Consider the following 22,818-nt stretch of genomic DNA (forward strand, 5'->3'; position numbering starts at 1 on the left):
GTCGCTATGAGTCGCAAGCGACTCAACAGCACATAACAACAACAACAACAACTGTCTCAAGAGTGATCCTTGAATACAACCTGTGGTGATTTCCCCACGTTTAGGTGCATAGTTAGACAAACTCAGCAATTGGTAGAGTATTCACGGAAGTTCCCTGAAATGTGGAACAACAACAGTAGGAAAACTAAGTGGAAATCATTAGAAGCTCCTTGGAACCTGTAGCTAGGAAATCAAAAGACAGATTAGGGAAGTCTGCTGTCAGGGAACTCTCCAGAGTGTTGAAGTACAGAGAGATCAATATAGAGACTAAGGTGCACTTGATCTGGGCTGTAGTCTAATTACTTGCTATGCATCAGAGAGCTGGACAGTGAATAAAATGACAGAAGAATTATTGATGCCTTTGAATTGTGGTGCTGGAGAAGAGTATTGAACATAGCATGGACCACCAAGAGAACAAACAGATCTTCCCCGGAGAAGGTGGAACAAAGTTACTCTCTGGAGGCAAGGATTTTGAAGTTCCATCTCCCTTACTTTGGGCAAGTTGCTAGGAGGGACCAGCCCTTGGAGAAGGGGGTAAGGACAATGCAGGAGAGCAAGACCCAGGATGAGATGTATTGACACAGTGACTAGGGTAATGGGAGCAGGTGTATTGGAGCCAGATTGGCTCAAGACAGGCTCCAGAGCTGTTGTATATAGGATTGCTATGAGTCACAGGTAACTCAGCAGCACATAAAAACTACTACTACCACCTAGGGAAATAGTAAATCAAAAGCAGTAATACCTTCCTGGAGGAACTGCAGAAATTAGTGCCACCATCAACGAGTTGAATAATGAAGATGTGGTGATTGCATTAGGTTTTTGCAAATAAACCAGGTGGATCTTAGAGAATGATAGTTACTTGCCATAAACTAAATGGTGACTTCAGTTACAAGTGGTATTCTAGTTATAATTTCATTGCTTGAGTACATCTCCTGATATCTGTTACATAGTTATTGATCTAGCCAATGCCTTGTCCTCCATCCCAGATTCACAAGGCCATCAGAAGTACTTTGCTTTCAACTGGCAAAGCCATTAATGTATTTTCATTACCCTACTTTAGGGGTGTAACAGATCTCTAGCACAATGTCATAAGTTAGTCTTCAGGGAGCTTGGTAGCCTTTCCACTCACGTCACACTGCCCCATTTCATTGATGACATTATGCTAATGGACCTAGTAGGGAAGAAGTAAATTTAGACTAATTGGTAAAACATTTTGGTTACTGTTATTGTTATGTGCTGTTGAGTCACTTGAGACTCTTAGTGACCTTGTGTTGAGCCAGCTTCATTGTCTCTGACACACCTGCCCCCCATTACTCCTTTTATCTTCCAGATTCTTCTTTCCATCCTGCACTGTCCCTCCACCCTTCCAAGCATGATGTCGCTCTCCAAGGACTGGTTTCTCTTTGCCCAAAATATGTCAGACGAAGCAGCCTAATTTCACCCTCTCCATGTTGCTCGGTAGAGGGTGGAAAATTGATCAACAAAATTTCAGACACTCTTCATTTCAGTGAAATTTCTAAGGATTCAATGGTGTGGGACCTGTTAATATATTCCATCTAAATTGAAGAATAAGTTACTGCATCTTCTCCCACAACTAAAAAGGAGGCAAAATGCTGGGTGATCCTCTTTGGATTTTGGAGACATTACATCCTTTATTTAGTTTTGGTACTTTGGCTTATTTATCAAATGACTCAAAAAGCTACTAGTCTTGAATGGGACCCAAAACAAGAGAAGACTATGCAGCAGGTTTAGACTATTGTGTAAGCTACTCTGCCACTTGGACCATATGATCCATCTGATCCAGTGGTGCTTGAAGTACAGTGGCATATCGAGTCTTTGGCAGTCAGACCCTTATTGGTGAATCACAGCACAGATACTTGGGATTTTGTAGTCTCTGTCAACTTTCACAGATAATTACCATCCTTTTGAAAAACAGCTTTGACTTGGTACTGGGCCATAGTAGAGACTGAACATGTAGCCATAGACCACCGAGCCTCAATATGGTCTGAACTGCCCATGGACCAGGTGTTCCTGACCTGTTTTGTTGTTATGTGCCGCCAAGTTGCTTGGGACTCAAGCGACCCTATGTACAACAGCCCTAAACCCTGTTCTATCCCTTGCCAATCTTATTGTCTCCCACATGCCTGTCCCCATTACTCCAGTGATGGAATCAATCCATCTCATTGATGATCTTCCTCTCCTGCACTGACCCTCCACCCTCCCAAGACGTCCCTCTCCAAGGACTGATCCTGCCTTGCAACTTGTCCAAAGTATGTCAGATGAAGCTTCAGAATCCTTACCTCGAAGGAGCAGCCTAGCTTCACCCTCTCCAGGACAAACTTGTTTTTCTCCTAGCAGTCCGTGGTATGTTAAGTACTCTTCTCCAGCACCAAAGCTCAAAGGCATCAACTCTTCTATCATCCCTAATCATTGTCCAACTCTCTGATGCATAGCAAGTAATTGCAAAGACCATGGCCTGTATCAGGCACACCTTAGTCTCCAGACTGACATCATTGCTCCGCAGTACCTTGGAGAGGTCTCTGACAGCAGACTTTTCCAATGCAAGTGCAGCCTGGATTTAGAAGAGGCCATGGCACTAGGGATATTATAGCTAATGTCAGATGTATCTTGGCTGAAAGAAGAGATTACCAGAACAATGGCTGTGTTTCATTGACTATTCAAAGGCATTTGACTATGTGGCTCTCAACAAACTGTGGCTGACTTTGAGAAGAATGGTAATCCCAGAACACTTGATTGTGCTTACGTAAAACTTACATTTTTTACATTTTACAGTTGTCAGAACAGAGCAAGGAAACACTGCATGGTTCAAAACTGGGAAGGGTGTGCGTCAAGAATATGTCCTATCTCCATATCTTTTCAATCTGTATGTGGAACAGATTATCTGGGATGCTGGGCTCTATGAGGAGAAGTTTGGCATCAGGATTGGAGGTAGACTCAACAACAGTCTGCGTTACAGCAGATGACATAATCCTGCTTGCTGAAACTAAGGAGGACCTGAAGGGCTTGCAGCAGAGGGGGTCAAGGACTGCATTCTTCAGTATGGATTGAAGCTCATCATCAAGAAAACAAGATTCTCATGGTGAGGCCTATTGAGAGCATCATGATGGATGATGAAGAGATTGAGACTATTGACAGCTTCAGTTTGCTTGGCTCTACAGTCAATACTCCCTTGGTACCAGCAGTCATGAAATTAAAAGACTAATTGCTCCCTGACCTACACGATCATAAAGTTGGATGTCCCTACCAGTACCTCACCACTGAATGGAGTTGTTATATATAGAATCAGACTCAAGCCAGATAGGAAGGCACAAATCATTTACATGAGGAAGTAATCCAAATGCTCAGGGCCTCCATTTCTGTCACATTACCCCCTATCTCCCATTTTGCACCTATGGCAACATAGGATGTTCCTTATGATCAGATGACCAAAGAAGTGGAAACTCTTGCTTACTTTACAGACTGTTTTGTATGATAGCAGCACTGTTCAGAAGTGGGCAGCAGCAATACTCTAGCTCCTTTCTGGGACCTCTGTAAAGTACTGTGATGAAGGGAAATCTTCCCAGTGGACAGAACTTTGGACAGCACACCAGGTTGTTCACTTTGCTTGAAAGAAGTAGTGACCAGATGTGCAGTTGTGTACTGATTAATGTACTGTGACCGGTGACTTGGCTGGATGGTCAGGAACGTGATTGGAAGATTGTTGACAAGGAGGTATAGGAAGAGGATTGTGGATAGACCTCTCTGAAAGGCGAAAATAGGGAGGATGTTTGTGTTTCATGTTAATGCTAGCAATCAAGTGGGTGGTATGACTTGTTCTGTGGATACCAGGCAGGCTGTTCTCAGCCACTCCTATCATTGCCTAGTGGGCAGTGAACAAAGTGGACATAGTGGTAGGAATGAGGGTTATGCATGAGCTCAGCAGTATGGATTTCCACTCACCAAGGCTGACTTGGCTATAGCTACTTGCTGAGTGTCCATTCTGGCAGTAGCAGAGATAATCTAGTCCCTGATAAGGACTTGGGACAGTTAGGCAGCAGAGTGTGTGTGGGGGGGGGGGGGGGGGGGGCGGGGGTGGAGATTGCCCATCTTTCTCCTCTGGAGTAGCTGGTGAATTTGAACTGCATGCCTTTGCAATGGTAGCACAAATCCTTGTCACTAAGCCACCAGAGCTCCCTAAAGGGATATAGGCTTGCTAATACTGTGTGGATTTTAACAAATTATGGCTAACATTGAGAAGAATGGGAATCTCTGAGCACTTAATTATGCTCATATGAAACCTGTAGCTAGATCAAGAGACTGTTGTCTAAACATAAAGGGAACACTTTATGATTTACAATCAGGAAAATAGCTGATATCAGATGGATCTTTGCTGAAAGCAGTGAACACCAGAAAATATTTACTAGTTGTGTTTTATTGACCATGCAAAAGCATATGACTGTGTGTATCATAACAAATTATAGATAGCATTGAGAAGGATAGGAATCTTAGAGCCTTTAATTGGACTCATGAGTAACTTATACATAGACCAGGAAACACTTGAGGCTAAATAGATTCAGAACTCGAATTCCTTAACTCTTTGTTTATTCTAAGATAGGCACCAAGACCTGAGTTGACAGTGAACTTTTTATGAAAACTAAACAAAGCAGTTTACCTTCTGCCACAATTCTTTTGTTTTGGTTTTTTGGTTTGGTTTTGAAATATGCTTATGCTTTAAAGCTATTTAAGAGAATACTGTAAAAAAAGGTGGTTTTTTAAAAAAAGAAGACTACTGTCAATACTCTCTACTCAGTGCCTTTCTGAACATTGGATTGCTAAATGATTAGTACCCTGTGGTTGATTTTCCTTTTGTAACAGAAGAATGAGGATTATTTGAAGTATTGCTTAACATCTGGAATTTCCTGTAATGGTTTTATGGCTTGATAAATGATGCATCAATTCATATATGTGAATTTTTTTTTAAAATTTTATTTTCTTTTATTATTTTGTGTGTGTGTACACCATCAAATCAGATCTGACTGGTACAGGGGGAGGTTGTCCCTCCTTCTCCAGCAGAGCATCTGGTGGATTTGAACCATGGACCTCTGGGATTGCAGTGCAGCTTCTTGCCACTAGGCCACCAGAGCTCCCTATATGTGAGTTTTATATATATATGAATGCCTATGTAGGAGTTCATCATATAGGTTGAAAGCTGAATTCAGGTAAAGCAAACATAGGTTCAAATTATGCTACTTCCTGCCTTACTTATTAGTCCTTTACCATGTACATTTAGAATTTATTTCTATTTAGAGTACAAGTTTTCTTGTGGTAGCCTTACTAGTATTTGAAAAATACTGGTAGCATAGCTTCTGGTATCATAGCAATGCACAAGCCAGTACAGTATGAAAAACTGACAAATTCCAGATAATAACACTTGAATCTGTACATACATACTTGCATTTTTACATACAGAACTCCCTTCAGCTGCCCAGATGGCTGGAGCTTCTCTCCATGGTACCCCAGTCCACACTTGCATTTGGGGTTCTGGCTATCACTATTCAAGACCTCAGATACTCCTGAGTACCTGCTGCCCAGCAAGGCCTTCAGTCCAGCCTTGCCTTTCCATCACCTTCCACCCAATGCCCTTAGTGTGTCGCTCAAAGGTGCCCACTTGGTGCTCAGTCACTGAACTATGCTTCTGGTCATTGTGGAGCCTTCTTTCCATATGCATTTGGACAAAATCCTGGGCATCTTTGTCTCCACCATCTCTGTCTTAATACACACTCATGCCCACGCCCCAGTCATCAGCTGCCTGTTCATCAAAGTTTCCTTCCTCCTGCCAGAACTGGACATCATTGTAGAACACCAGGCCAGAACCACCCTTTTCCCACTTGAGCTCGATCTCCTCCTCAAAGAACCGCTCAGTTGTATGTTCCTGCCTGGCCACATCCTCATGCAGCGCTTCATGCCGCTCCCATTCCTCACACCAGTCATCGTCATCATCATCATCATCTGAATGAGACTCTTTCACCTCCTCTTCCCCTTCTTCCTCTGGCTCATCACAAGGACAGGGTGATGCATCATTGAAGCAGGCTCCCTGGGCTATTTCCTCACCCTCTGCTGTGTATACAAGCTCTTTCAGCTCCACGGTCCTTATACTCAAATGGTACATTGCCATAACATCGAGAGGAACCTGTCTTTGGAAACTGGAGCTGGAGCTGGATGATGGTCCGGAGTGGTAAGCGGCAGGCTTGGATGAACTCCAAAAAGACCTGCAGGGGAGTCCCCATGTTCCCATTCGGCATCAGTGCTGGTGGGTTCAGCCCTGGTTGTCTCAGGTCAGCCAAGGTGAATGCTTCACTTATGGCCTACTGACTTTGTAGCTCCTTTCTGGTCTTGAAGGGAAAGGAGACTAAACCTGATGCTTCAATGGATACCTGAAGTCTGTGGATGAGACAGCGACCAGGCAGCAAAGTCCCTTGAGAATCCAGGCACTGTTGGCCTGACTACATGCGAAGAAGCCTCTGGGCTTGAGTTGCCTCTCATACCAAGATGATGCAGCAGCATGTGTGAGTCTGGACCAGAACTGAGTCCCGAAAGGAGATAGCAGGGACATCGGTGGCTGATGTTTGAGCGAGAACCTGGCCTTCAGTGGTAGGATTGCTGGGAGGTAGAGCAGAGTTCGAAGTAGCCTGAGAAGGGGCCTGCTCAGGCCGATGTCTGTAGTGGAAACACAGAAAGCCACTGGTGTGCTGTTCCTGAAACTGGCTAAAGTAGCTTCGTAGCTGGGTCAATCACAATTCCTAAGGAATACCGCTCACTGTTGTTGTTGTTATGTGCCGTCGAGTCGTTTGCAGCTCATAGTGACCCTATGTACAACAGCCCTAAACCGTGCTCTATCTTGTGCCAGTCTCATTGCCTCTGACACACCCATCCTGATTACCCTAGTCACTGAATCAATCCACCTCACTACCAAGTAAAAAACCCCCTCCTCTGCTTCATTGGGGACCACCATCTTGGGTTTTCCGAGGCTGGACTTTTTGTAGAAAAGTTTGGTTTGGAAGAAGACTCATCAACAACCTGCACATTACAAAGATAACATAGCCTTGCCTGCAAAACTGTGGAGGATTTCAAGCTTTTGGTGCTGAAGGTTATTGGCTGCAGCCTTCAGAATGGATTGCATCTGAAAATCAGGAAAACAAAGATTCACATCATAGTGCCCATTGGCAGAATCATAATGGAGAAAAGATTAAGGTTGTTAACAATTTCATCTTGCTCAGATCCATAATGAACACTTTCGGCACCAAGAGTCAGAAAATCGAGTTGCTTTGGCAATATTTGCTGTCAGGTAACTCTCTAGAATGCTAAAGAGAAACAGTGTCAGTGTAGAGACTAAGGTGTGTGATCCAGACCACATCTTCTAGCTATGTGTCTGAGAGCTGAACAGTGACTAAAACTGACAGTGGAAGAACTGATGCCTTTTATTTGTGGTGCTGGAGAAGAGTATTGAACATACTATGGACTGCCAAAGGAACAAACAAGTCTGTTGTGGAGAGGCTGAAAACAGGTTGCACCTTGGAGACAAGGATTGTGAAACTGTCTCATATACTTTTGGCATGTTACCAGTCCTTGAAAAAGCACATCATGCTTTGAACAGTAGAGGGTCAACAAAAGAGAGGAAAATCCTGAATGAAATGGTTTGACACGGTAACTATTGAAGTGGGATCAAAATGGTGAAGTTGTCTCAAGATAGGCCACAATTCAGAGCATTTGTTTGTAAGGTCACTCTGCACCATAGTCGACTGAATGGCACATAACAATACCTAAGATGACTGTTAAGTCTGGGCTAACTCAGCAGTATCTAATTGCTTGTTTTCTGATCTATTAACAAAAAAAAAAAAAGGAAAGGTATTTAGAGCTACTTAGAAAACTGATTAAACAAGTGCAAGTAATTTGCTTATAATGACTGATCTGATCTTTTAGAAATTACAGTTTATGGTTAACTTCTAGAAATATATTTTTAAATCTATTAATTTTTAAATTATAAATTCTTAATAAAAGTTTTACTATTATATCCATATCCTCTCCCTTTTACTTCTGAACGTCAATGAATGTAATTTAGTAAAAGATGACTTCTTAAAAACTAAGATTACTATTCAAAGCCTAGCATTAGTTATGAGAGGTATAATTAATAAGAAACACACGATTTCTATACATTAATATATAAAGCAAACGTATTATACTCCTTCAGTTTTTAGGGATCCACTGAATTTCAGTGATTGCAAAAAAAAAAAATCTAGTCTGAAAACATGAAATTCTGTTCTGCATTGTCTCCTTTGGGACAAAATTACTATATAAAACTTCAATAAAAATATTCAGTAATGATAGTGAGGCACCTAGTTCTTGTTTCATAGCAAGAGAGGTATGGTTATTTCATATCCTTCCCATAGTCCTGACTCCCTTTTTCCTTGTTGCTGCACTCTAATAGAAACAATTCCTTAGCACTATGCAGCAAACTAGAAGGTAGAACAGAAGTGCAAATCACATACTTAGATCAATTAACTGAATTGACATAATGACCTTAAACCTCCATATCAAAGAACCAAATAACATGAGAGGTTTTGTTGTGTAGTAAGTAACCTCAACTCCTATTACTTCTTTTTCCTTTGAAATGTTAAGATATTTTTTTAAAGTTACTGTATATAGAGGTGCCAAACAACTTTTGCCAATTCAGCCTTTTGTAGGTGAACACTGTATTGAAAACAAATAATAACTTGATGTATAACTGACTCTGTTCTTAATTAATGTTATTTTCTCGTTTCTATTTCACCATATTTTCATTTTTCTTGATGAATTATCATTTTTATATAGCCTAAAATGCCCCCCCTTTTTTTAAAAAAAGGATTCATTATTTGTAAGTGTGCTGTTTAAGCTCCACATATGCTAGAGCCTCCTAGCTCTTTCATGTATTTATCTCTGGTTAGCTGTGTTTTAAGAGCACACTTCATAAGATTTATTTTTGAACCTTTTAAAATTTGTTAATCAAGTCAGAACACTTTACCTTTCTATCAGAACCCTCTGGTACATTTTCTGAGGCTGTAAATTGCATGGGAGGAGATGACTCTAGGCACCTTTGGAGGTGCTTGTGCATTTGAACTGTCAATGAACCTTTGAGTTAGCTGGCAGATTTCCTATGGATTATACCACCAGAAGGGAGCATTGGGGGCTTAATGGAAAGGAGTTGCACTGTCAACCCAAAGGCATATGGTTTGAATCCACAAGCTTCTCCATGGGAGAAAGATGGACAGTGTCTTCAGGTTCTATTTACTGCTTCTGAAAACCCACTGTAAAGTCAGCTATTGATCAGGTTCAACTTGACAGTACATAACAACAGTAACAACATACCCCTGGAAAGGTGGGTTTTTTAAAAAAGACTCAGACTGTGGCCTGCCTTGTTGAATGTCCATCTAAGCTTGGGAAGACTGTATTCTGCTGTTGTTGGATAATGTATTAATACCAGTAAAAGATAGTTAATTGATGATACTGTTCCAGTGAAGTACATGTAATCGCCAATTTATGATGAAGTTCTATTCCAACAACTCTTGGAATAGAACTTCATCATACATCTAAGTAACATACCTCATTATTTATTGCCACTGTATCCATTTTTGTCTCATATTTTGGTAATATCATTAGGTGCACGCACGTTGAAAGAGGTTATATAATCTTGGAGAATTGACCCCTTAAAATTTAATAATGATTCACTTCCCATTAATTTCTCCATGGAAGAAAGGTGAGCCATCTCCTCCCATAAAAATTTGCATACAGATTTGTAATGAAGATCTTGAAACGTGGTGGAGTTGGAATTCCTTTGAGGACTGTAAATTTACTTTTTTTTTTTCTTTTAAAGATAGATTTGTTTTTGTATTTATTCACGTGAAGGTATCCAGTAGATCGAAAAAAGACACAAAGATACCAAAAGAGAATAAATGCTACAAAAGAGTTTATTATGTCCCCAAAGACTTGGACTTTATGGAAGTAATGAGAATTTCAAAACTTGGATTTTTAATCCTGATAAAGCAATCTAGATCCACTGCTTAATAAGGGCTTCTCTTGCTGTATTCTTTATTTACGCCTCTACTCACTGTCTTGTTACACAGCATTTTACATTTATGACAATTTTGTGTACAATTCTTAACACTTGGATGATCTGGGACTCTTACAGGAGATGCATCATAACTTGGCCTGGGACATGCTCTATGGGCCTCCATAAATTATTTACTGGAGATCTGGTGACAGCTGGTCACAGGAAGTCATTTCTCATTCCTTCATGATGTCTTAGCCTTGGGGAAGTATGACATTTTAGATTGTCATGGAGAGGTTGGACATAGTACCTCTAGGAAAGTCTCCTTAGTTGGAAGGTAAAAGGGAGGAAGAAGGAAGGGAACAATGTTGGAGCAGATATGTAAGATGAGTGAGGTCACCCTGGAGACTTGTTAGGAGAGGGGAACGCAAAGGATAGGGATGCTGCCATACATAGCATCGGATCCCATGATGTACTGGGTGTGCTTGACAGGTAGTGAGCAGCCAGGGGCAGGACCACCAGCACCAGAAATGGGGTGTGGACCCAGGTCTCACATAACAGTAGTTGTTTATAAGGACCTGGTCTTTGGAACCCAATCATCTTGATAAATGAGGGATGAGTATATTATTTAGATTGCATATTACTGACCTTTTGAGTTTGTAATGTTACTAATATTTGCATTAGTAAAATATTCTTTTTATAATTATTAAAACACTTTCCTTTGAAATTTAATTTTTTGATTGGCCTTTTTCCTGGTATGTTATCTTCATCATTTTATTAGACTATAGTTATATTTAAACTACTTTTTTGTGGTATAACTTATAGTTAAGTCTTGCTTTTTTAAGATCTATTATAGCCATTTTGTTCTTAATAGAAGTGTTAATAATGCTTACATATTGTGAACAAATTCTTTTAAATGATTTTTTAAATCTTAAGTTTGTTTGATTCCCCCCCAATTTTTTTTTCATTCTGTTCCTCCACTGTTTTTGTGCCTTTTCTGATATTTTTGTGTACTTTAAAAGATTTTTATTTCTCTTTTTTTCTTGGATAATTAATGGCTTGTCTATTTAATGAATAATCTCAGAGTTAGAATATCCATCTTTAAGGGTTTTTTAAAATTTTACTGTATTAATTTTGATGAACATTTATGGAGGTTTTGGATTTCCATTCATTCATTGTTGCACTTTCCTCCCTGCCCAGCTCCCCCCAACCCCCCCAACCCCTGAGTTCGCGCCTCTCATTGAAAAGTAAAAAATTCTCTCATTGGTATACAATCCCCCTCCCCCCCTCCCCTATAACCCGAGTAAACTCCACTGTGCAGCCTTAATTCTGGACTCTTGTGATAACCATGATACCCTATCATAGATTGCTTTTAAATTGTTCTCTCCCTCATCTGTTTCAATGCAGTATACATAATTTATCCAGTTTTTCTCAGTGTTACCCGAATCCTGATGTCAGACCCATTCTACAACAGTGGCATCATGTAGTATTTGTCCTTTTGTGACTGAGATATTTCACTCAGCATAATGTCCTCCAGGGTCACCCACTTTGAATAATATTGCATGAGTTCCTTGTTTTTCAATGCAGCATAGTATTCCATTGTGTGAATATACCACAGCTTCTTTATCCATTTGTTTGTTGATGGGCACCTGGGTTGTTTCCAACTCCTTGCTATTGTGAACAGAGCCGCAGTAAACATGGGTGTGCATATATCTGCTTGGATGTCGGTTATGGTCTCTTTAGAGTATATTCCCAGTAGTGGAATTGCTGGGTCAAATGGTATCTCTATTTGCATCTTTTTGAGAAAGCGCCACGCCACTTTCCACGGTGGTTGCACCATTTTACACTTCGACCAACAGTGAATAAGGGTTCCAGTTTCTCCACAACCTTGCCAGCATTTGTTGCTTGCTGTTCTGTTAAATTTTGCTATTCTGACTGGGGTGAGATGATGTCTCATAGTTGTTTTGATTTGCATCTCTCTTAGAGCTAGGGATTTTGAACATTTCTTCATGTGCTTGTTGGCCATCTGAATGTCTTCTTTGGTGAAGTGTCTGTTCATATCCTGTGCCCATTTTTCAATTGGATTATTTACCTTTATCTTGTTGTGGTGCATCTTTAAGTTTTTAAAATCTCTCAGACAAGAGTGTACCACTTCTTAAGGTGTATGGAACATCCCAATAAACACCTATTTCTATTATCCTGGTCTTTGTGTTATTTATGTTTTACATCTTTGTATACTATTAGGGAGTTTGATTGGCGTAGTCAGTAAGGAGTTGTGCTGCTAACCAAAAGTAGGATCTCTGTGGTGGTTCAAATCTACCAGTGTTTCCATGGGGCAAAGATGGGCAGTCTCTTTCTATGTGATTTATAGCCTCTGAAAACCTGCTGGAAGATCAGTTATGTTAGTTTGGTATCCAGGACAATTAGTTTGAGATCCATATTAGTTCTCCATTATCTTGAAACAGTTGTTGATAAAGAAGTTGTATTTAAAGTGCTTTAACATATTTACCAGTTTCAATAGAGTATTCCTTTGGTACATATTTGTGTTTTCATTGATATAATTTTTCTTTTTCCTGATAGCCATCCTTTAACATTGATGATAGTGCTGCTTAGGGAGCTCTAGTGGCTTAGTGTTAAGGAGTTGCACAGCCAACTCAAAGGTACAGGGTTCTAATCACCAACTGCTCCACAGGAGAAAGATAGGATTCTACTGCCTTTGAAAACCTGTTGGAGAGTCAGCCATGGGTCAGTTCTGACTCGGTGGTACAGAATGACAAAATAATGCTGGTCTGCTGGCAGTTAATTCTTTCAGTTTTGTGTTTGCATTTTATTTACATATAACTTTTAATTTTCACTTTAGATTGACTCCCAAAAATGTGTAAAGGTATTAAAGAGCTTCTGTGTACTCCTGTCAAGATTTGTGGTTGCTTGCTCATAGCTGTGCTGTCTCCTAGTATTTCAGATACCAGCAGGCTTACTATGAGAACAGGTTTAGGTGGAGCTTTCTGACCAACATAGAATAAAAAGAAAGAATCTCTCAATGAATCTGAGAAAACAGGAAATAACAAAGAAATAAAGTACTAGAGCTCAAATGGATTAGTATGATATAACTGTTTTCTCCTTTTTAATTCTTTTTTTATTTGACTGGAATTTAACAAATCATTGGGGGTTTTATTCAATCATTCAAGCACATTTTGGTCTTAACATTAAATACTGATGCATGAAATTGGATTACTTAATTTCGGATAAAACTGTCATTGTATGTCTTTCATTTCAACCAGTTTACGTGTTTACCAGTTTTCCTTCCCCTTTTCTTTATTGGCTGTACCTGATAACTGTCCAAGAATGATTCTGTGTGCAAACCATTTCATAGCTTTTTATAATAGTGCTCTTAAAGTATAATTATCCTTTTGTAACTGACTTACCATCATTTGCTATAATTTCCTCTTTATTTTACCTTGCTGTGTATGTTTGACAAATTCTTTATTATTGTTTGTTGTTGTTGTTCTTTGCTGCCAAGTTGAAACCAACTCATAGTTGGCCCTCTAGTGACTTTTCAGAGACTGTAAATCTCATAGGAGGAGATTGCCCTTCTTACTCCCATAGAACAGCTGGTGAATTCGAACTGCCTGCCTTTGAGTTGGCATTCTTTGTTGTTCTATGCTGTTGAGTATCTATGATTCATAATGACCCTATGAACAACAGCTCTGAACCTTAACCTGAAGGATATCCTGAGCCAGCATCGCTGTCTCCAGCATACCTGGTCCCCCAATTACTACAGTCACTGGGTCAGTCCATCTCATCCAGAATCTTCCTCTATCACACTGGCCTTCTACCCTTTCAAGCATGATGTCCTTCTATAAGGACTGGCCCCTTCTGACAACATGCCCAAAGTATATAAGATGGAGCCTCAAAAATCCTTACTTCCAACAGCATAGACCTCATCCACCCAGGAGCACAGACACTTCCACATGGTCACTGCTGCTGGTTCACTCCCAGCTCACCATAGATGAGGACATCACTGCATTCATGGTTGACAGTGGCTCTGGCATGTATATCACGGGTGACGACGCCCCCTGGGTTGTCATCTACATTATGGCTCTGGCATGTGCATGGTCGGCTTTGCAGGTGATGATGCCCCCTGGGGTTGTTTTAGCCTTTATTTACTCCCGGCACCAGGGGGTTGATGGTGGGTATGGGCCAGAAGGACTCCTACATGGGTGACAAAGCCCAGAGCAGGAGAGTCATCCTGACCCTTAAGTACTCAATTGAGCATAGCATTGTCACCACCTGAGATGAAATGGAGAAGATCTGGAACGACGCCTTCTACAGTGAGCTGTGCATGGCCCCTGAAGAGCACCTTGTACTGCTGATAGAGACACCCCTGAGCCCCAAGGCTGACCAGGAGAAGATGACCCAGATCATGACTTTGAATACCCCTGCCATGTACATCACCATCCAGGCCATGCTGTTCCTGTATGCCTCTGGCCACATCACCAGCATCGTGATGTATATGGTGATGGAGTCACCCATACTTTGCCTATCTACGAGGGATATGCCCTTTCATGTGCCATCCTATATCTGGACCTGGCTGGCTGGGAGCTGATGGACTGCCTCATAACGATCCTCATCGAGCGAGGCAGCAGTTTCACCACCACTGCTGAGTGGGAAATTGCATGACATCAGGAGAAACTCTGTATGTTGCCCTGGACTTCAAGCAGAAGATGGCCATGGTAGCCTCCTCATCCTCCTTGGAGGAGGACTATGAGCTTTCTAATGGGTGAGTTATCACCATTGACAATGAGCGTTTCTTCCCTGAGGCACTCTTCCAGCACTTCCTTCCTCGACATGGAGTCTTGTGGCATCGGCAAAACTATCTTCATCTCCGTCATGAAGTGAAGTGTGACGTTGACATCCTCATAAACTTTATGCTAACACAGTGCTGTCCAGCTGGACCACCATGTTCCCAGCCATTTCTGACAGGATACAGATGGAGATCACAGTGCTAGCCCCCAGCACTTTGAACATCAAGATCATTGCTCCATACTTTGTGCGGGTCAGCAAGCAAGAGTAGGACAAGTCTGGCACCTTTCATCGTCCACTGCACATGCTTCTGGGCATACTGTTTAGTTGCGTCACACCCTTTCTTGGGGGGAAAAATAACTAAAACAGAACAAAACACAAACCAAAATAACCCAAGTTGTACCCCCCCTCCAAAAAAAAAAAAAAAGATGAGAGGTGGTATTGTTTTGTTACTTTTCTTAAAAATTTTGTTTTTTGTTTTGTGCTTGACTCAGGATTTAAAAACTGGAACAATGAGAGTGACAGCAGTTGGTATGGAGCAGGAATTCCACCCCTCCCACCCAAGTTCTCCATTGTGGCCTAGGACTTTGATTATACATTGTTCTTTCTTATTTTAAATAGTCATTCCAAATAATCATACATGATGATATGACGGGAAGCTCCTACCTTTCCAAAAGTCTCTCCTTTGCCCCTAAGCAGAAGTGTTCCATCCCCCAATCCCCAGTTCACATATGGACAGAATGTGATAGGATAGCATTGCTTTTGTGTAAATAAAATGTAATCAAAATTACAAAAAAAAATCTTCCTCCTCAGTACTTGTTGTTTTAGTTTAGTTTTTGTTTTCAGTAGTCAGCCGTTGGAGGTCCTACTTTTTTGTGACCTTGCCCCTCCCCCCAGCTCTAGAAATATGAAGACTATTGGTCTCATGGGGTGGCTGAGATGCAGAGGCACTTTTACCTTTATGCTGACCTGAGACCAGTTGAATGAAAGCGTAAACCTTAAAAGAAAAAGGGGAAAAAAATTCTTGCCTCAAAGAATCAACCTGGTTTCACCTTTTCCAAGACAGACTTGTTTGTTCTCTTGGCAGTCCATGGTATTTATGTTCAGTACTCTTCTCAAGCACCACAGCCCAAAGTCATACATTTCTCTTTGTCATTCTTATTCATTGTCCAGTTTTCAGATGCGTAAAACACAATTTTAGAAGTGTATGGCCTGATCAGGTTCACCTTAGTCTCTAGATTGACATTGTTCTTTAGTAGCACACTCAAGAGGTTTTTCAGAGTGCTAGCTAAATGTATTTTCCGAGCATGTGGACTTGCTTTTCATCTAAATGGAAAAAGTTTTTGATGCACACACTGATTTTACGTTAAGAAGGCCTTGTTTGTCAATTTTACCCTCTCTTGGTTGTGCATTTTTTGTTATATTTGCAAGCCCATTTATGCCATAGGCTAGGGCTTCTAAATTTGTTCACATTTTGTCTCATTTGATCTTGATAATTTGGGGCTTTATGCCTAACTTCCTGATCCACTTTGAGTTGATTTTTGTGTTTGGTGTGAGATGTGGATCCTGTTTCAATTTTCTACAGAAAAATGCCCGGTTTTGCTCACTCTATATGTTAAAGAGGCTGTCATTCAAAGTATCAGATGATTGTAGATAGATGGGTTAATTTCTGGGTTCTTGATTCTATTACATTAATCTCTTACTGTGTTTTGTTTGCTACAGATGTCTAGTATTAAGGAGTGAGACTCATTTTTGTTTTTTAGAAGAGGTTGTCTCCTTTTCCAAATAACTCTGGATATTATCTTTTTTATCTCTTTGAAGAATGAATTTGTAGTTTTCTTTACAAAATTCTTTTTTGTCCCTATTAGATTTGTTCCTAAGTGTTTCACCTGTTGTTACCAGTTATAAATGATAACTGCTTTTCTGGTTTCCTTTTCCATGTTTACTTTGTTGCTGTACAGAAATCCAACTGATTTTTTTTTTTTTAATCCAACTGATTTTTAAATGTTTTCTTGTATCCTGGCACTCTACTAGTCTTACTAGGTCTAACTGGTTTTTTGCTGAGTCTTGGAGGTTTCTGTGTACACAGTCATATTATCTGCATTTAGTGATAGTTTCACCATCTCTTTGCCAATTTGGATGCCTCTTACTTCCTTATTTTGCCTTGTTTACCTATTAGAACTTCCAATACATTATTGATTAGGAATGGTTATAAGTTGGTTTCCTTGTCTACTCCCTGTTTGCAAGAGGAGTGCCTTGTGTCTTTCTCCACTGGATTTTCATTTTACACTTATACTTTTCACTATATTGAGGGAGTTCCCCCCTTCATATTTTACTGAATGTTTTAATCAGAAACAGTTTTGGATTTTATCAAAGAAAGGCCTTTTCTGCGTCAGTTGATAGGATCATGTGGTTCTTGTTCTTTGCTTTGTTATTGTGATAAATTAATATTTTTAAAATGTTGAACCATTAATGTTCAACCATCCATGCATTCCTGTTATGAAAGCCACTTGGTTATGATGATTTTTTTTTTAAATACAGTTGGATTCTGTTGGCCAGGATTTTGATAAGGATTTCTGTATTTATATTCCTAAGAGATAGTGGTGTATAGTTTTCTCTTGTGATGTCTTTGCCTGCTTTTGGTTTTAGGAGGAGTATTTCTTCTTTTTCTATTTTTTGAAATAATTTAAGTAGAATTGATGATAGTTCATCTCTGTATGTTTGGTAAATTCACCAAAGTGAAGTGGGTTGGGTCAGGATTTTGGGGGAATCTTTTATGACTTGCGCAGCTTCTTCTTTTGTTATAATAGGTGTTCCATTTTGTGTCAGTTTTGGTAGAGTGGGTTTCTAGGAAGTTGTCCATTTCCTCTAGGTTTTAAAATTTACTGCAGTAGACCAAGAAAGAATTGGCATTCAAGAACAGAATGAACAGAGACCAGAAATCAGCAGCTTATGCCCAAGAGAAGCAGGATTTCATCCAGCACTTCTCCCAGATTGTCAAGGTGCTGAGGATGATTTGGGGTCCCCAGAAATAGGAGATGATGTTACTCAGCCAGGAAGGTCTTAAGAGTCCAGTGCCAATTGGAGAAAAATACAACTGAAGGTTAACAGTGCTGATAATGTTCCAGGAGTTGGTGGAGCCCAGGAAACAGGATGCTGAGAGTCTGCAGTGGGCCCTGCCAGTGGGCTGGTATGTAGAACTGCTCCAAACTTTCTTCCTTGTATAAGATGACATCATGAATTCAGCCCTTACCCGACATGGACAGCCCTGCAGGTATCAGAAGCCAGGCATTGGTCTGGATGCCATCAATGTTGCCATACTGCTGGAATTATGTATCTACTGCTTGCTGAAGCTCTACTGCCAGGAGCAGCCCTATTAACTGAACCTGATGTAGCTCTTCCTGCAGGGTTCCTTTCAGACTGAGATTGAACAAACCTTGGACCTCATCACTGCCCCTCAGAACAAGGTAGATCTCAGCAGATTCACTGAAAAGAGATACAAATCCATTGTCAAGGACAAGACAGCTTTCAACTCCTTTTATCTTCCTGTAGCTGTGTATGAGGTAGGTAGGCATCAACTGGGAGAAGGAACATGCCAACACTACGAAGATCCTGCTAGAGATGGGCGAATTCTTTCAGATTCAGGATGCTTACCTTGATTTTTTGATGACCCAAGTGTGACAGGCAAGATTGGCACTGACATCTAGGACAGTAAATACTGTTGACTGGTGATTCAGTGTCTACAGCGGGCCTCTCCAGAACACCACCAGATCCTGGTGAAGGCACTGTATGAGGAACTGGAGCTGTGTGCTGTGTTCAGGCAGTATGAAGAAGGGAGTTTCAGCCACTTTTTTTTAAAATTTTTTATGTTTTTAATTTTTTTTTTTTTTTTTTTTTTACACGTTTCAGCCACTTACGGGGCTTATTGAGTGGTATGCTGCTCCCTTGTCCCCAGCCATCTTCCTGGGACTAGTGCACAAGATCTACAAGCGGAAAAAGTGACCCTAAACACAGCGAGGGTTGGGGGTGGGGGAAGGCTTTTAATAAATTACTGGGTTTTTTCTTTTGTTTTTTAAAAAAATATTTACTTTAGTAAAGCTTTTAATAATACTCTGTTACCAGTTTCCTTTCAGCTGGTTCTGTTGTGATGTTACCTTGTTCATTTCTTATTTGAGCTATTTGTATCTTCTCTTTCTTAAGTTTGCCATTTGTTTATTTTTTTAGCCCTTTTGAAGGACCAACTCTTGGTTTTGTTGATGGTTTCAATCCTTTTTCTGTTTTCTGTCTCATTGATTTCAGCTCTTGTCCTTGTAATTTTCTTTCTTTTAGAGACTGGTATTAGCTTGTTGTTCTTTTCTATTAGCTAGAGGTGTTAAGTAGTTTATTTTGACCTCTTTTTTTTTTTTTTTAAGTTTTGCTTACTGCTGTACACTGACATCTAACAACTGACTACCTTAGCTGTATCCCAAGGTTTTGACTTGTATTTTCAATTCCTTTTGTTTCAAAGAATTTTCTTTCTTCTGTAACTCAGTCATGATCCAGGAAAGTTATTTTGCTTCTACTTGAGTGTTCATATATCGTTTATCCTCTTTTTTTTTTAAAAAAAAAATAATTCATTCCTTTTTGCACATTTTCTTCCCTCCTCTTCCCTACCCACTGCCCCAGTTCACTTTGCAATGTACCTCTTATTCCAGATTGTTGTCATACATGTAATGCTTATATATTCATTTTGGACTACTCTTCCTCTCATCTTTTCCAAAGAAGTACAGTGTTCATTATCTGTGTACTATTTTCTTATTCTCCTCCCACCCCAACCACTTACGCCAGTCAGTCCTATTTTATAACAGCTGTGCTGTGAGGTATCTGTCCTTTTGTGACTGAGATATTTCACTCAACATGCTGTCCTCCAGGCCATTTTGTGTAATGTTTTATGAGATAATTGTTTTTCAGTGCTGTGAAATATTCCATTGTATGAATGTACCATAGTTTTTCCTGTGCTTTTGTTTGTTGATGGGCACTTGAGTTGCTTCCACCTCTTTGCTGTTGTAAATAACGAAGCACTAAACATGAATGTGCATGTGCATCTGAGTTGAGGTTCTGGTTTCTTTAGCATATATTCTCAGTAGTGTGATTGCTAGGTCAAATGATATTTCTGTTTTCAGCATTTTGAGGCACCAGATAGCCTTCCATAGTGGTTGTACCATTTTACATTCCCTCCAGCAGTAAGAGTCCACAACCTAACTAGAGTTTGTTTGCTGCCCTGTTGAACTTTGCTGTTATTGCTGGGATGAGATTCTCATAGTTGTTTTGATTTGCATCTCTTTGCCAGCTAGAGATTTTTAACATTTCTTCAGATGTTTGTTTCCCATCTGAATGTCTTTATTGGTGAAATGCCTATTCATATCCTGTGCCTATTTTGTGATTGGTTTGTTTACCTTTTTCTTGTTGAGCTGCTTATAGTTAGGAAAATTTAGCCCTTTATTTTTTCTAATAAGATGCACTTAACTCAAAAGATACATGTATGTTTGGTAATAATAATAATGTTTTTGCTATGTATCCATTCCTCATCAACATGGTTAGCTTCTCAAGATGTGAAAATCAGTGTTACACAAAAATGCTAAGTGACATGAGATCACAGACCTGATAGATAACAAGTTGGTTTGCCAACCCAGAGCTACTACCAGTTGCTCTGCTGGAGGAAGGTGAGAAATCTGGCTTCTGAAAACCCTCTGGATGATCAGCTAGAAGTGGGTTCTGACTCGACAGCACCCAGTAACTAAACAACTGCCAAACTACTGTGAATTATGGCCCAAACAAGTTGGCAAGTAAACTTATATATCACTGCCAGCTTTACCCTTAATTTACACCTCAACATTCATTACTCCCAGGCATACATCAGTAACAGGCAAACTAGGAAAATAGTAAATTTTTTCCTGTTGTAAATATGAAAAGTTAGATAATGAGATCATTGATAAGTGAGGAATTAGGTAGAGAGTGTAACATCTTAGAAGTAAGCCAACCAAATATATGCAATATAAGATGGTCAGAATGAAGTAAAACATTATCACCTAACTGTGATTATCAGATTGCTGGTGGATTCACACTTGCTGACCCTTGATTTATCAGCTGAGCATGTAACAACTGCACCATGCAGAAAACCAAAATCTACCTTACTGTAGTCAATTCTAACCCTCCATTGGGTTTCTGTGGCTACAAAATTTCATGGGAGAAGATTTCCTGTTTTTTTCCCATAGAGCTCCTGGTGGATTTGAAGTGCTAAAGAAACCATGGCCTTTTCTTTAGAAGCCCAACTCCTTATTGACTACACCACCAACTCAATTCACCCTCTGGCAGGTTTTCTAATTGCCTGGGAGGAGACTGTCTTTCTTCTGGTGGATTTGAACTGAAAGTTGTATCCTTTGGATTAGCAGTACAGTCCACTACAGAGTGGGTCATACTGTACCATTGTTCTCATTATGTGCTGTCGAATTGAGTACGACTCAGAACAGCAGCAGATACAAATCCTTTCCTATCCTGTGCCATTCTCATCATCTCTAACATACATATTGCTACCATCACTGTGTAAACTCATCATGTTGAGGATCTTTTTACTTACCCTCCACCTTTCCAAGTATGATGTCCCTTTTAGCAGACCCTAGAGGAGATGTATTGACATAGTGACTTTGGCAGTGGGATCAGGTGTGTCAGAGACAGTGAACTTGGCCTAGGCACCTAACATTGACACATCCTAAGTATGTGAGATGAAACTTTACCATTCTTGCCTCCTAGCACTCTGCCACTTTTCTAAGATGTGTCTGTTCTTTTGACAATCCAATGGGATATTTAGTACTCTTCCTGTTGAGAATACTGTACCTACAGGCTCCTTAAACATTTTTTAAAATATATATTATGATTTTGACGAAACTTTACAGAAAAGTTGGATTTTTCATTCATTCATTGTTGCACCCTTTTCTCCCTACCTCTCCCCAGTTCAGTTGTGGGCGGTGGTTGTTTCTTTTTATAAATTTTCATTGTTGCATAATTTCCTCCCAGTTTGCTCCTCCACCTTTCTCCCAGTCCATTTTGCTATGCACCTCTTATTCTGGACTGTTGTCATACAGAGAATGCCTAATTATATAGTCATTTTGAAACAGTCCTTTCCTTTGACCAGTATTCATTATTTATCCCCTCTTTTCTTCGTTTCCCCAAACCTTCATGCCAGCCCTGTTTTAAAACAGTGGTGTTATACAGTATTTATCCTTTTGTGACTGAGATATTTTACTCAGCATAATGTCCTCCAGGATCCCCCATGTTGTATAGTATCTTATGAGTTCCTGTTTTTCAGTGCTGCTTAGTATTCTGTTGGGTGAATAGACATAGGTTTTCTCTCTGTTCACTGCTGATGTGAGTGTAAAATGGTGCATCTTTAAATATCTTAAACCAAACCACTACCGTCCAGTCAGTTCTGAAGCTATAAATCTTTACAGGAGGAGACTACCCATTTTTTTCTGCAGAGTAGTTAGTGGATTCTAATTTGCTGATCTTTCAGTGAGCAACCTGCCATGTCTTAGAAGGCACACAATAAATTTTTATTACTTGATATTATTTTTAATACTTTTATTCAAAATAGTATCTTTTAATGTTTTATTTCTTTAAAAACATTGTCTTTTTTTTAAAAAAAAAAACAAACCAAAACAACCAACCTTTTTTATTTATTTTTTTTTTACTGAAATAATACTTTGTTGGGTTTTGGTGAGTGTTTACACAACAAATTATGTTCCCATTTAACAGTTTCTACACAAGTTATTCCATGTCATTGATTATATGTCTCATAGTCTGTCAGTATTCTCATGAATTCTGTTTGCTGGTTTTGGGTGCTGCTGAGTTCAGTACAG

At 39.9% G+C, this 22,818-nt stretch overlaps 1 protein-coding gene and 3 pseudogenes across 1 annotated transcript in view; 3 read left to right on the plus strand and 1 right to left on the minus strand.

Annotated features, from left to right (window-relative positions):
- Window positions 1-9,702, minus strand: part of LOC102871865 — a 53,849-nt pseudogene extending 44,147 nt beyond the window's left edge.
- The window catches only part of CNOT2 (CCR4-NOT transcription complex, subunit 2), a 170,555-nt gene that overhangs the window by 43,939 nt on the left and 103,798 nt on the right, over window positions 1-22,818 (plus strand). The window lies entirely within an intron of this gene.
- LOC102872266 lies at window positions 9,793-15,194 on the plus strand (annotated as a pseudogene).
- LOC102845407 lies at window positions 18,160-18,925 on the plus strand (annotated as a pseudogene).

The sequence above is a fragment of the Elephantulus edwardii genome, unplaced genomic scaffold (assembly GCF_000299155.1).
Source record: "Elephantulus edwardii isolate Elephantulus edwardi_28Jun2011 unplaced genomic scaffold, EleEdw1.0 scaffold00047, whole genome shotgun sequence".
Classification (NCBI taxonomy): Eukaryota; Metazoa; Chordata; class Mammalia; order Macroscelidea; family Macroscelididae; genus Elephantulus; species Elephantulus edwardii.